This window comes from Notamacropus eugenii, chromosome 2 (assembly GCF_028372415.1).
Source record: "Notamacropus eugenii isolate mMacEug1 chromosome 2, mMacEug1.pri_v2, whole genome shotgun sequence".
Taxonomy (NCBI): domain Eukaryota; kingdom Metazoa; phylum Chordata; class Mammalia; order Diprotodontia; family Macropodidae; genus Notamacropus; species Notamacropus eugenii.
This window is the reverse complement of record NC_092873.1, coordinates 237,351,377-237,366,211: the sequence shown is the minus strand read 5'-3', so window position 1 is coordinate 237,366,211 and position 14,835 is coordinate 237,351,377. Positions and strand designations below refer to the sequence as shown.

Sequence of the window (14,835 nt, the reverse complement as noted above, 5' to 3'; positions counted from 1 at the left end):
TACACACAATCTTCTCTTTCCATTCATCTCCTGGAATCCCTAGTTTCCTCCCAATATCACTCCAAATGCTACCTCCTATAGTAGTCATTTTCTGATCCACCCAACTTATAGTTTTCCCCCCCAAAAAATAAATATCATATCTTGTATTCATTATATAAGTTTGTATGCATGTCATCTCCCTGTAAAGTATAAGCTCCTCGAGGGCAGGATTGTTTTTCTTTGTATCCCCACTGCCTAACATAGTGCATGGCACATAGTAGGCACTTCAGAAATACATACTGATTGGAGTCTAGTAGTAGGTAAGCCAATCAGTATGTACATCATTAATGTGGAGCAGAGTGCTGTTTAGGAGTGCAGGGATGTTGTTACTAATAAGGGGCAGGGAGTTGCATGTGTTTACAGTTAGTGCCCAGAAGTATGCTTAACTTGAAGAAAATCCAACAACTCTCTACAATTCCTAACTTTATTTTAAATAATTATGCAAAATTATAGAAAAAGCAATGAGAATTTATTACAGCCTGAGCCAGCTGTGATCTTTCGTAGTTAGATGAGTAATCATTAAGCAGTAATACCAAGCAGCAACTTGTGAATGCTCGTAGTACCCAACATTGGCCTCAAGCATGTACTTGGACCAATATTCACCCATCCCCACCAAGCTCACATGCAGCATGACTGCACTAAATTTGATCTGACTGTCACTGTTAGCACCATCAACATAGATAGGCTGTTCAGCATGTGGAGAACAGGTGCAGACAGAAATAAAACAATGCATGCCAACACTTCCCTAGCTGAAACTGTTTTGTAGGCCTGAAACTGTATGACAGTGAAGTTTCACTTCAAAAGAATTGAAACACAAAGGAGGGTAAGAAAGAAAAGGATTTTTGTGGGGACATAAAACAGAAAGCAGAAAAATGAATGAACTGAAGAATCTATATAGAAACAGCCATGGAACCCCAGAGAAAATGTATTGAGCATCAACCCAAATTTTCCTAGTCATCCCAATTGAAAATCTGATCCATCTTCCTGTCTCCTCAGTATCAGTAAATAAGGACATTTAGTTTGTTGAGATTGTTTTCACTAGGAGATGAAAGTGTTATTTGTGCTTAGTTGTGAGGGTTGGTGATTTAGTTATGAGGGAGCTGACACTCACAGGCATTGTCAGAGCTGTTGAAAAGTTGTACATCCCTTATGTCACTGTTATGTTACTTCAGGCTGTGACCACAAGCAGACTGAGCAGTCTCAGCTATTATGATAAAGATAGTTGCCTCTGCTAGATTATTGGAGGGAATGGTCAGAGCCACACAATAAACAGAATTGGCTGTGAAAACAATTTCTTTGAAGGGCCTGTAGATAACAGCAGCAGCAGCACAGTATCATGGAAAGCATTGAGTTTGACATCAGGACAGAGCTGTGTTCAAATCCTTCCTCTCACATACACCAGCCTTTAGGGCTCTGGGAAGTCATTTACCCTCTGTGAGCCAGAAGTTTTCTCATTGGTTAAATGGACATAATCTTCTGTCCTTCTGTAGTGCCTCTATCATACCTCTTGTAAAGGTTGAGTTATGTTTTACATGATTTTACATGTATAATAGATAGCATATTACTTGCCTCCTCAGTAAATGGGGAAGGGGTGAGAGGGAGAGAATTTGGAACTTGAAATTTAAAAAGAAAAGAATGCTAAAGATAAATGATAATTTTCTTTTTTTTAAATTTAGTTAGTTTATTTTAAGTTTTCAACATTTCTTTTCCACAAAATTTTGAGTTCCAAATTTTCTCCCCATCTCTCTCCTCCCCCCATCCCAAAATGCCATGCATTCTGATTGCCCCTTGCACCAATGTGCCCTCCCTTCTAACACCCCTCCCTTCCCTTATCCCCATCTTCACTTTTGCCCTGTAGGGCAAGATAAATTTCTGTACCCCATTATCTGTATTTTTTATTTCCCAGTTTCATGCAAAAACATTCTCAACATTTGTTCCTAAAACTTTAAGTTCCAACTTATCTTCCTTCCTCCCTCTCCACCCATCTCCACTGAGAAGGCAAGCAATAGGCTATATATGTGTAGTTTTGCAAATGACTTCCATAATAGTCATGTTGTGTAAGACTAACTGTATTTCCCTACATCCTATTCTGCCCCCCATTTCTTCTATTCTCTCTTTTGACCTTGTCCCTCCCAAGAGTGCTTACTTCTAATTGCCCCCTTCTCCCATTTGCCCTCCCTTCTGTCATCCCCCCACCCTGCTTATCCCCTTCTCCCCTACTTTCCTGTAGTGTAAGATAGATTTTCATACCAAATTGAGTGTGCATGTTATTCCTTCCTTGAGCCAAATGTGATGTGAGTAAGTTTCACTTTTTCCCTCTCATCTCCCCCCTTTTCACCTTCACTGGAAAAACTTTTTCTTGCCTCTTCTATGAGAGATAATTTGCCCCATTCCATTTCTCCTTTTCTCTTTCCAATATATTCCTCTCTCACCCCTTAATTATTTTTTTAGCTATGATCCCTTCCTATTCAACTTACCCTGTGCTCTCTGTCTCTCTGTCTCTGTCTCTCTCTCTATGTGTGTGTGTGAGTGAGTGAGTGTATAATCCCTCCAACTATCCAGATACTGAGAAAAGTTTCAAGTTACAAATATCATCTTTCCATGTAGGAACAGTTCAACTTTAGTAAGTCCTTTGTGATTTCTCTTTCCTGTTTACCTTTTCATGTTTCTCTTGATTCTTGTGTTTGAAAGTCAGATTTTCTTTTCAGCTCTGGTCTTTTCATCAAGAATGCTTGAAAGTCCTCTATTTCATTGAATGACCATTTTTTCCCCTTGAAGTATTACACTCAGTTTTTCTGGGTAGGTGATTCTTGGTTTTAATCCCAGTTCCTTTGACTTCTAGCATATCGTGTTCTAAGCCCTTCGATCTCTTAATGTAGAAGCTGCTAGATCTTGTGTTATCCTGATTGTATTTCCATAATACTTGAATTGTTTCTTTCTAGCTACTTGCAATATTTTCTCCTTGACCTGGGAACTCTGGAATTTGGCTACAATATTCCTAGGAGTTTCTCTTTTCAGATCTCTTTCAGGAGGTGATCAGTGGATTCTTTCAACATTTATTTTGCCCTCTGGTTCTAGAATATCAGGGCAGTTTTCCTTGATAATTTCATGAAATTTGATATCTAGGCTCTTTTATTTTTAGTCATGTTTTTCAGGTAGTCCTATAATTTTTAAATTGTCTCTCCTGGGTCTATTTTCCAGGTCAGTTGTTTTTCCAATGAAGTATTTCACATTATCTTCCATTCTTCATTCTTTTGGTTTTGTTTTGTAATTTCTTGGTTTCTCATAAAGTCATTAGCTTCCCTCTGTTCCATTCTAATTTTCTGCGATTGAATTCCATAGTTCTTTCTCTCAGTGTGGAAGGCATTTTGCCTTAGAAGACCATTGCAAATTTTTTTTTTTAATGTCCTTGCTTTGCTATGAAGATCCAAGTCTACTAGAAAAAACTCTCACACACTGTGGTCATTGCTGTGCACAAAGTTCTCCTGGTTCTGCTCCTTTTGCTCAGCATTAGATCAAATAAGTCTTTCCAGGCCTTTCTGAAGTCTTCTTGTTCATCCTTTCTTATAGTGCAATAGTATTCCATTACATTCATATACCATAATTTATTCAGCCATTCCCCATTTGATGGGCATCCTCTTGATTTCCAGTTTTTGGCCACTACAAAGAGTGCTGCTATAAATATTTTATGTACATGTGGGACTCTTTCCCATTTTTGTGGTTTCTTGGGGATACAGTACTAGAAGCAATATTGCTGGGTCAAAGGGTATGCACATTTTTGTAGCCCTTTGGGCATAGTTCCAAACCATTCTCCAGAATGGTTGGATGAGCTCACAGCTTCACCAACGATGAATTAGTGTTCCAACTCTCCCACATCCTCTCCAACATTTATCATTTTCCTGTTCTGTCATGTTTGCCAATCTAATTGGTGTGATGTGGTACCTCACAGTTGTTTTGATTTGCATCTCTCTAATCAGAAGTGATTTAGAGCATTTTTTCATATGATTATAGATATCTTTAATTTCTTTCTCTGAAAATTGCCTGTTCATATCCTTTGACCATTTATCAATTGGAGAATCTACTCTAATTTTCAAAGAACTATTTTCTTTAGTGAGCTTTTGAACCTCCTTTTCCATCTGGCTAATTCTGCTTTTTAAAGCATTCTCCTCATTGCCTTTTTGGACCTCTTTTTCCAATTGAATTAGCCCATTTTTAAAGATGTTATTTTCTTTAGCATTTTTTTGAATCTCCTTTAGCAAGCTATTGACTTGTTTTTCATAATTTTCTTGCATTGCTCTCATTTCTCTTCCCAATTTTTCCTCTACCTCTCTTACTTGATTTTCAGAATCCTTTTTGAGCTCTTCCATGGCCTGAGCCCCTTGCATATTTATTTTGGATGTTTGGGAAGCAGAAGCTTTGACTTTTATGTCTTCCCCTGATGGTAAACATTGTTCTTCCTCATCTAAAAGAATGGGAGAGAATACCTGTTCACCAAGAAAGCAACCTTGTATAGTCTTGTTTTTTTTCCCTTTTTTGGGCATTTTCCCAACCAGTTAATTGCCTTTTGGGTCCTTTGTCAAGAGTAGGGTATACTCTGGGGACCTGTAAGTTCTCATTTCCTCCAAGGTGGTACAATCAAGGGAGAAGAGTTTATTCCCTGGCCCGACTCTAGACTGAGATTCAGATCAGCTGCACAATTCCCCCAGAGGCTTTAAGCTGAGCATCTCCAACAATGGATCCTGGCAGCTCTTGTGGACCACTGGCTATTGCCTGCTGCTGCTGCTGCTGCTGCTGCTGCTGCTGCAGCCTGGGGTCAGGGCTAGGGGAGGACCCTGCTCTCTTCTTGCTCTGGTTGAAAATGCCTGACCTTTGGTGCCTGTGGGTTAAGGGATCTGTGAACTGCTGCTGCTGCCGAGGATTCCGCCCCCGAAGCCTGCTCAGGTCCTGCTCCTCCTGGTGCCGCAGCCAAGGCTGGGCTCAACTCCGCTCTGCGTCCAGTGTGACAGTCCTTTCCTGTCAGCCTTCCAGGTCACTGGGCTGGAAATCTTCTCCATTCTGTTGTTCTGTGGCTTCTGCTGCTCTACAATTTGTTTGATAGTCTTTCTTTATAGGTATTTTATGGGCAGTGGGGGAAGAGCTAGAGTATGTGAGTCTTTCTACTCTACCATCTTGGCTCCACCTCGTCGATAGTTTTCTTTAAAAAGAAAATGAAGGTTGAATAAGGTAATATCCATAAAAAAAATTTTTAAATACCAGTTCTTATTGTTAGAGAGGGTAAGGACTAAGAAAAATGACACATAGTACTTGCACCGATGTCTTTTACAATAGCTTTTTAAAAATTAAAATTTGACTACTTATGTTTTGGGCAAAAGTATTAGAGCTACACTAATAATTGAAACCTTGTTTCTAATTATAAAATCATCACCTTTTAATTTCTCTACCATTGTCTAAAGACTTTATCAATCATGACTCTTGTCATAGATTTCTGTTCACGTTCTTTTAATTAGGTCAGGGTTTCATTGAGATGATACAGGGTGTCCCAAAAGTCTCAGTGCAGTTTTAAGGTTTAATAACTTCAGAAGCATAAGTATTACAAATTTACCTCCCAAAATTAAAAAGTTTCTTCTTCAATTTAAAAAAAAAAACATTGATAGTTTCTTATTAAAATTTAGTCAGTTATAACTATCTTATGTTACGAATCACTATAACCGATTTTGAAATTTTGCAAAAACTTTCATCATCTACTGCTTAGTGACTGAAAGGATTGCATTTATAATCCTAGATTCAGTGTCATCTAAAACATGAAGTTTTAATACATATTCAGTAGTTTTTATATGGCCCCACAAGAAAAGGTCTAATGGAGATAGATCTGGTGAGTGAGATGGCCAAACAAGAGAACCTTCTCTGCCAGTCCACTGGTCTGAGAAAGTGACATCCCACAACTGTCCTGCACACCATGCTTTTATTAGATGATTTCTGTCTTACTCCTGCACCATCTAACCTGGAGTTTGTGTCTTAGCTGAACCTCTAGCTTCCCCTCTCTGAACCATCCTCCACACAGTTACAGAGGGAGTCTTAACCAAGGCCTAAGTTAGCCTATGGTATTACTTTGCTCAAGAAGCACCAGAGACTCCCTGTTATTGTTTCTGTAATAGATGACAAACTCTTTCATTTAAAGCCCCTCACAATCTTGCTTTTTCTTCTCCTTCTAGGTTTAGTGTACATTACTACCCTGCTTCAGCCAGACTGACCTGCTCACTGTTCCCAACATAGAATTCCATTCCTGCCTTTAAACTTTTTTATGGGAAAGTACTCCCTCCTCACCTCTCTCTCAAAACTCATTTTTCTCTAATTGTTTTTGCTGTCTCTTTCCTAAAATGATCATGTATATGCATTTCTGGCCACATGTTGACTCCCTCCAGTAGAAAACAAGTAGCTTAAGTACAGCGACTTATTTTTCATTTTGTCTTTATATACCCCAAACCTAGTAGTAGGCCTTAGTAGTAGTCATTTGCTCATAGTAGTTATTGCATATGGTAGTCATTTACTAAATGTGTGTTGGATTGGATGAATTGGATTGAGCTACTTTCTGTACCAGTGAAATGAGAGAAAATGACTTTAAAGACAACTGGTGATTTACAAATTTTGCCCTCCTTTCATAAAAGTAACAGAAGATTTCTGCTTTCCTGCTTTAATTTTGTAGGTATCTGATGTTTACTTATGTCTGTCAGTAGTAATAGAGGTTGGTTTTTTATCATTTCTTTGCTATTTATGAGTTTAATTCTAGAGCAACATAAAATGCAGAATTTGATACATTTTACCAGACTTCACATTAGGGGAGAGATGGATACTGAGAAGTTTATAAGACCTCTATTGAATATCAACAAATAACCAAGTGGAAATATGTAAAGTTTATCCTTTCAGCTTGGTACCTATTTATTGAATTTTGTAGTAATTCGTTTTCTTTTCAACAGAAGTCATACTAAATTTTTATGGATTTTTAAAAAGAGAATAGAAAAATAATTAGTTACCAGGACTTTATTTGAATTCCATCCTCTTCAGCAGGACCCACCAGAGAATCTCTATTTCTCCAGTGCACAGCCCTTGAGAATACAGGGGATCTCTTCCACATTTCAGTATTATAGGTTCTAATCCTATTCAGCAGAATATCAATCTAGTAGAAATGGTCCTTATCTCTTGAGAGTTGTCCTGGTAGAGTTCAGGCAAGTCCTGCTGAATTATTAGGGTCCAGAGTACAAGCCTTTCATCTGGTGACTAGTTTAGCTAAGTTGGAGACATTTATCACTGTTTTAGCTTCAAGATAATATATTCTTTTGGCCACAGCAACTCGCAGAGATCATCTGTTGAATCTGCTTCAGTGAAATTACATATCCCTAGAGTACTTTTAAGTGGATATTTTAAAATTTTGTTTTACTGATGTCTTTTATTTCTATATTGTAGTCATTTCCTACTCATCTACCACCCATCCCTAGTGAGCTCCCCCTTGTGAGAAAGGAATAAAGCAAAAACATCCAATACAGAGACCTTGTCTGAAAATGCTGTTCTGTCCAGTGATCCTTTCCCTCTGTACTGTGGGAGAAATGTTTCATTCTCCTCTTGTTTTTTTTTTCCATTAATTAGAATTTAGCTTCCTTTTGTTGATCTTTTGATTTACTATATTTTAAGTTTATTTTTATTATATTTATTTACTATATTTTAATAGTTATTTTCTATGTTGTTATTTTGGTTTTCCTTATTTTTCTCTGAATCGTTTCATCTAAATCTTTTCATATTTCTCTGAATTCCTCAAATTTGTCATTTCTAAATGCATAGGGAATATTCCCTTTTATAAAATATATCACAATTAGGAACTCACTTTGTTTCCACTTCTTTCCTACCACAAAGAGTGCTTCTATGAATGGTTTTTTTTTTTATATATATATTGGACTTTTGTTCCAATTTTTTTTAGCTTCCTTGAAGTATATATGCCCACAATTAGTCACCTTTCTTGCGTGATTACAAATTGAAATTCAGAACTCTTAGATCAATTCAAGGATCTACCAACAATGTGTCGATGTGCCTGTCTTCCAACAGCCTCTCATCACTAACAATTTCTCTCTTGTCACCATGGCCAAGTTGCACACTTGGTATTAGTGATTAGAGCATGTTTAATGGGTAGTTTTTGCAAAAGGTAGCACGTTATAAGAGAAAAAAGGACTGAACCTGGATTCCAGAGATCTGGGGTCAACTTCTCAATTCTTAACGTTTCTTAACTGTGACAGTAGGAGCAAATCATTTCATTTTTCTGAACTTGTACTACCCACCTCCATGGCAATTATGAGGAAAAGTACTTTTTGTTCTATAAAGTAAAACCTAAATATTAACTAGGTAGTAAGTAGTAGTATTTTAATAATTCCAGGGGTGGGGACCTGCAGCCTCAAAGCCACATTTGATCCTCTAGGTACCCAAGTGTGGCCCTATGCCTGAGTCCCAAGTTTCACAAAACAAATCCCCTTAGTAAAAGGATATAGGGGACTAATGCAGTTCAGCCCCCTCATTTTGTAGGAGTAAACTAAAACCAAGAGTGATTAAATAACTTGCCCAAAGTCAGTATTTCCAAAAAGGTCAGTAGGTGGTTGGCAACTCTTTTTACAAGCATAATTTGCAGGTTATTCTGAAGAAATATGAGCAACGTTGAATTTGTCTTTTTGTTCTCCTTAGCGCTATCACAGTTCTTTGCACATAGGAGATACCCTGTAAATGTTTGCTGAATGAATGAGCAAATAAGGACTTGTCAGACTTGAGAAGGTGCTATATTTACTGTCTATATAGATCATTCTTTAAGCCTAATCTAATAGATTTCCCAGACTGACTGCTAATGTCTTATTCCATCTGTGCCATGCCTTCTCTAGTTTGCCCATATTCTCATCGGTGAGGAGAAGGGAAGTCAGCAAACAGCAGAACCCTCAATCCAATTTGTCCTTTCAAACTGGATCCCCAATTTACCAGCATTGGAATGTTTTATTGCTCTAATCAATCATGTTTTTATCTATTTAACACTCATCACAGAGACAAAATAGTACCTATCTTTCCTATTAATGTTTTATTTACAATAGTACTGTCATATAATCTGACATTCTGTCCAAATAAAAATGGCTTCCATAGATTAGTGCTGGAAAAGACCTAGTTATCATCTAGCTCTTCACTCGTGTTTCTTTGGTACTTTAAAGTTTACAAAGCACTCTCCTCATAACCTGTGATGTTAGTTTGTAGGAAATTAAAAGTCAGAGAGGTGGTATGGTTTACCTAAGGCTACAAAACTAGGTAGTGGTAGAGCCGGGATGGAAACTTCTAGTTCAGTCAGTCCTTCAGCAAGCTATTATTAAGTGCTGACTGTGTGCCAGGTACTGTGTGTCCACTTCTTTTTTCTGTACTGGTCTTTCTTCTATACTGCTTGCTACCTGCTAAACTCTTACCTCACACTGTATGTTCTCAGGATTTTACTGTGAGGCCTCATATTGTATAGTAAAATCACTCCAAATGAAATTTAACTTGGGATGAAAATAAATTTGATTAGGTGCCATTGTTTTAGTAGATGTGGGCCTTCATGACATTTCCAGTCTGCATTTAAGATGCTGATGACCTCCAGACTAAACTCTAAAACAAATTTTCTTTTGTGTTAATGGATCTCTTCTGTTCTTTCCAGAAGCTTTTACTTCCTTCTCAGAAGTCTGAGGCTTTAAAAAGTGCTTTGTCTTTTCGAAAGGGAAAGGGCTGTAGGCTTGTAATTTTTTGGCACCTATTTTGTTTCATTAGCAGTGGTGACTTGATCTCAGCAAAGGTCCTCATGAAAAGTATTTGTATTTGTTTTTGGTATAAAATAAAAAGAAAATTCCATTTTTTTTTTTAATTTGCAAAACTGCAAAGCTATTAGCCAACTTCCATATCTTCACTGGAGAAGCAGCAAAGTGAACGGTATCACGGGCTTGTTTTCCTACAGTCCTTGAGCTCAAATTGTATTGAGCATTGTACCACAGCCTAATTTCAATCTAGTTCTTTTTATCTCCCTCACTAGTATTTTTACATGGATGAAACTCTAAAACATGCAAACCCATAAGGAACAAAAGGTAGTGTACTTCCACTCCAAAAGATGCAGCAGCACCATAGCAGGTGGTAGTCAGACTTATGTAATTATCTGGAACTGCAGGAAAGACCCTAATGCTTTCCCAAGACCTAAACTAACTTCTCTTAAATTCCTTAGTTGTCCTTGGACCAGAAAAGAAGCAAGAATGTAATCAGAGGACAAAGTCATTTACATTGAGCCCAAACCTTCTCTTCCCAATATTCACCATTAGATTGTGGTCTAGCAGCTGTGAGATAGTATCCTGCAATAAAACATCACTCCTTCCATATTTAAGTTTACTCAGCTTACCCTGATTCCCCCATTTGGTGCCTTCTCTATTCCCACTACCTAGAATACTGTCCTTCCCCACCAGTTTCTACTTGTCCAAATCCTAGCCATCTTTTAAGGCTGTTTGAGTGATGTTTATTCCTTGTAGCCTTCCATGATTCCTTTACTCAAAAATAATGTCTCAGTTGAACTCCCATTATATTCATTCCAATAAACATTTATTAAGTGCTTTTTGTAGAGCAGACACTGGAACACAAAGATTAAAAATGGCATAATCCTTTCACATATGAATCATACAGTATGATTGGGGATAGGAGTTATGATTTGCAGAAAATGGTATGGAAAAATATATAATGTGATAAGGACAGAGGAGAGATTTGAGTATCTAAGGTAAATTTGGGTAATGATCACTGTGACCTATGGGGAATTAGGAAAGGCTTTAGGGTGGTACCCGGCCTGAATTTAAGAGAGAGGATTTCAGTAGGTGAAGGGCAGAACAGAGTTCATTCCACAGATGTTTGAGACAGCCTGTGTGGATGAAGCCAACCTAATGGTTTAGAGCAAGGTCAGAGAGCAGGAAGGTATTGAGCTTGTTTGGAATGTAGAGTGCTTGAAAGGGAATTCTGTAAAATAAGGTTAGAAGGGGTAGGTTGTAGCCAGACTGGAATGCTACAAACGCCTAACTGAGAGAAGGGGTGTGTGTGTGCAATTATTTTGGCAGGATAGATTGGTGAGAGAGAAACTTGAAGCATAGAGGTCACTTATCTGTTTTGGCAATTCAAGTATGACAGCTGATGTGAGCCTGAAATATATTGACAGGAGGGGACAAATATGAAAAATTTTGTGGAAGCAAAACCAATACAACCTACCATCCTGGATTTTTATGCTAATTGGATGCAAAGATCAAGGCAAAGTCAAAGATGGCTACCCTCTAGTATAGCTATTTGGGAGCTTGTCTGTAAGTTACATTCATAGTTATCCTCTCTCATGGCTAGTTGTATAGAGCCTGGAGCCTGTAATAGAGGCCTCCGACACTTAACTAGCTGTATGACCCTGTGAAAACCAATTAGCATCTGCCTGCTTTGGTTTCCTCAACTGTAAAATGAGGATCACCTCATAGGATTATTTTGAGAGTCAAATTGTTAACTGATTGACTAACGATACAATTTTCCCAAATAATGACAGGCAAAAGGATAGATCTAGAGTATTCTAAGAAAATTTGAGGAGGGAAATAGCACTAAAAACTAGAGAGATGAGGAAAGGTTCCTTCTAGGAGATAGAGCAAGAACCACCCCTTGAAGGAAATTATGCCTTTTATGACAGTTAAGGAGGCAGAGGAACAGCTTTTGCAAAAGCATACAAGTTTGGAACAAAGGTAGGCTGTTATTCTAAGACTGGCCCTGGTATGAGTACAAAAAAAAAAAATCAGCTTCACAAGGATATGGCAGGATAGGTGTGGATAGATAGTGCTTGTTCTGAAAAAGTTCTGGAGGGGTTTTAGAATAAATTACTTAATTAATTAATTAAATTGGCAATATGATATGGCAGTCAAAAAGTTAGGCAACATTAAGAGATGTAACTCCCAGGAATGATGAGGTGATAGACCTAGTGTACCCTGCTCCCATCTGACCTCAACTGGAGTACCATGTTCAAATATAGACACCATAAATTGACAAGGACAAGCTGGATAGCGTCTAGAGGAAGGTTACCAGGATGATAAAGGACTTTGAGGCCGTATCATATGAGGATTGATTGAAGGAAATAGTCATGTTTATCCTGGATAAGAGGAAACTAAAAGGAGGGGTGTGATAGCTGTTTTAAAGTGATTGAAGGGCAGTCACATGGAAGAGAGGGTAGGGCAGAACCTGGAGCTGCAAGTGAGTAGAAGTTATAAAGAGACATTTAGGCTTGATGTCAGGAAAGATTTCCTAACAATTAGAGCTTTCTAAAAGCAGATTGGGCTGCCTCAAGAGATGATGAGTTCTCCCTCTGCTTGGAGGCCTTAAAGCAGAGACTGGGTGACTCGTGCTTAGGTATGTTAGAATGGATATCTTTTGTATACAGGTTGGTCCAAATTGCTGCTGAGATCTCTTCCAACTCAGATTTCATGACTGATATGTGCTAAAAGTTCAGAACATGTAATTAATAGATTCAAACCAGGCTCTTTGTGAGTAGTAAGCAGCACATGTAACATTAAAGGCTACAACCTTAATTTGTTTCTTGTTGCTCATAGTGTTGGAGTGTAGGGGAGAGGGGGAGGGGGTATCATAGAACCCTGTAAACAAAATATTGTTATTTAAATAAAAATGCATAGACAATGGTTATTTAAAATCATCTCTTGTGATTTAAGGAAAGAAATATACGTCTTTTCACTGGTAGCAATTTAAAATGTCATCCTCATAAATAAATAGACTTGGGAGGGAAAAAAATAATCCAAAATTCTCTCTTCATGTGGGAACCATGGGACCAATCCAAACATTGCTCCATAGATAGAATAGAATGTGAAAATTTTAATTGCCCAATTTCCCTTTCTAATATGATCCTCATTCATTCATTCTCCTTTTGCCCAGCACAGCTACTTTAGAAATTACTGGAAGTGTTTTCAAAGGTATCCCAAAGTAAACATGCTCACATTACAGAAATCTCACCCAGATATGGGTCATCTACTGACCACGAGCTCTTCCTCATTTTCCAGGTTCTGGATCTCCCAGCCACATTTTCACCATCTGTAAGAAGCAGGGATTAATTCCTGCTGGCCCTAGCTTCTTGGAGCTTTTTGCCAGGCAGGGTTTTCACATTCTGGAACTCCTTGTTACTGACCCTTTAAAGTCTGGAGAAGTACATGTGCTGGGGCCAGGTAGTTCAGTATTTTTGCAAGGTTGTATTGGGGCAGGGGGTGTTTATTTTTTAACCTATGTGGAGGTAGAGGAAATATTTCTTTTTTTATTCATGGAGCCATCACCTTAATATGGAATATAGTTTATAGAAAATGAAAGATCATATTGGTACTGAAATGGTCTTCCTTGAAAATATTTTCATAGAGTGCCCTGGCAGGAAACTTGAGTGTATCTTTCTAAATGATATCTTTAATACCAAACTGTACCAATGAATGAGGGGGAAGGGTGGAATAGGAGAAGAGCCATATTAATCCTGAAGCATTTGCCTTGTTCCCCTTTGAATTCTTTTTACTTGTCTTTGGGGGGATTTTTTATTCTTTTCCCTATGGTGCAAATTGTTATTTTTTTCTCCGTTTTATTTATACCATATTGTTTCTTGACAATTGAAAGTTGCTTTACATTGCCCTTTATTTTTTTTAAATTTTTGCACACATGGACCCTGTGCACACATGGACTCCTGCCTTACTTACCTGCTTGTCACTTTTATTCAACAAGCATTTCTTAAGCAGCCGCTTTGTGCTGGGACATAGGACAAAAAGAGAAAGTATCCCTGCCCTCAGGAGCCTTTGCATTATGGAACATACAAACTGGGAAATACAACAGAATTTCAAGTGGAAGGGAGCTCTGACAACTGGGAAGGTCAGGAAAGATTTCAAAAAGTATATGGCACCTGAACTGCACCTCTGGGAAGATGAGAGCTCTGAAAGGCCAAGAGGAGGTGGGCGTGTTTGTCAGCCATGGAGGACAACCTGGGCAAAATCCCTGAGACACAAACTGGACGTCTGAGTGTAGGGAACCAAAAACCAGCTAGTAGACTAGAATACGGAATCTGTAAAAAAGACTGACGTCTGCAAGTGTGCAGGGCCTGAAGAGTTTGTAATGTATCCCAGATGCAGTAGGGAGCCACTGAAGATTCTTAATCAGGAGAATAGCTTGACCAGACCTGTGGTTTAAGATTATTTTATCCTCTGTGTAACAGTTGAGTTGAAAAGTTAGAAAAACTGAAATAGGGGCATAATTGTTTAAGCAAAAGATACTGAGGATCTGATTGAGGTCAGGGACTCTGTGAGTGAAGAAAAAGGGGCAGCTATGAAGAGGTGTTGTGAAAGGGAAGCAGGAAGTTCTCACAGTTTTTTGGATGTGCTTTGGGAATTTTTTTTTCACCTTAATTACAGCCCTCTGTAATATAATCTAGTTCATTCTAAAAATATTTATTATATTCTGAAAAATAAATAAAGCACACAGAGAAAGACACAAATTTATTCCTCAGTATGGTCTACAAAAAGCTTTTTAAAGGCCAGTCACTTTAAAGTGATGAGCGGAATGTTAAAACTTGTTTTTGTTTTTTGTAATTTTTTTTTGGAAGTGTGTGTGTGTGTATAATAGCATTGTAGAAGAAGACTGGTGAACCCAACGTCTCATTGTCATTTTGATCTATGTCAATAACCTTCCTTATGTCTCCTAAGGAATTTGGGTTAATATGATTAA

At 38.1% G+C, this 14,835-nt stretch overlaps 1 protein-coding gene across 3 annotated transcripts in view; it reads left to right on the top strand.

Annotated features, from left to right (window-relative positions):
- Window positions 1-14,835, top strand: part of SHPRH (SNF2 histone linker PHD RING helicase) — a 124,149-nt gene that overhangs the window by 95,216 nt on the left and 14,098 nt on the right. The gene's annotated exons all lie outside the window — the stretch shown is intronic.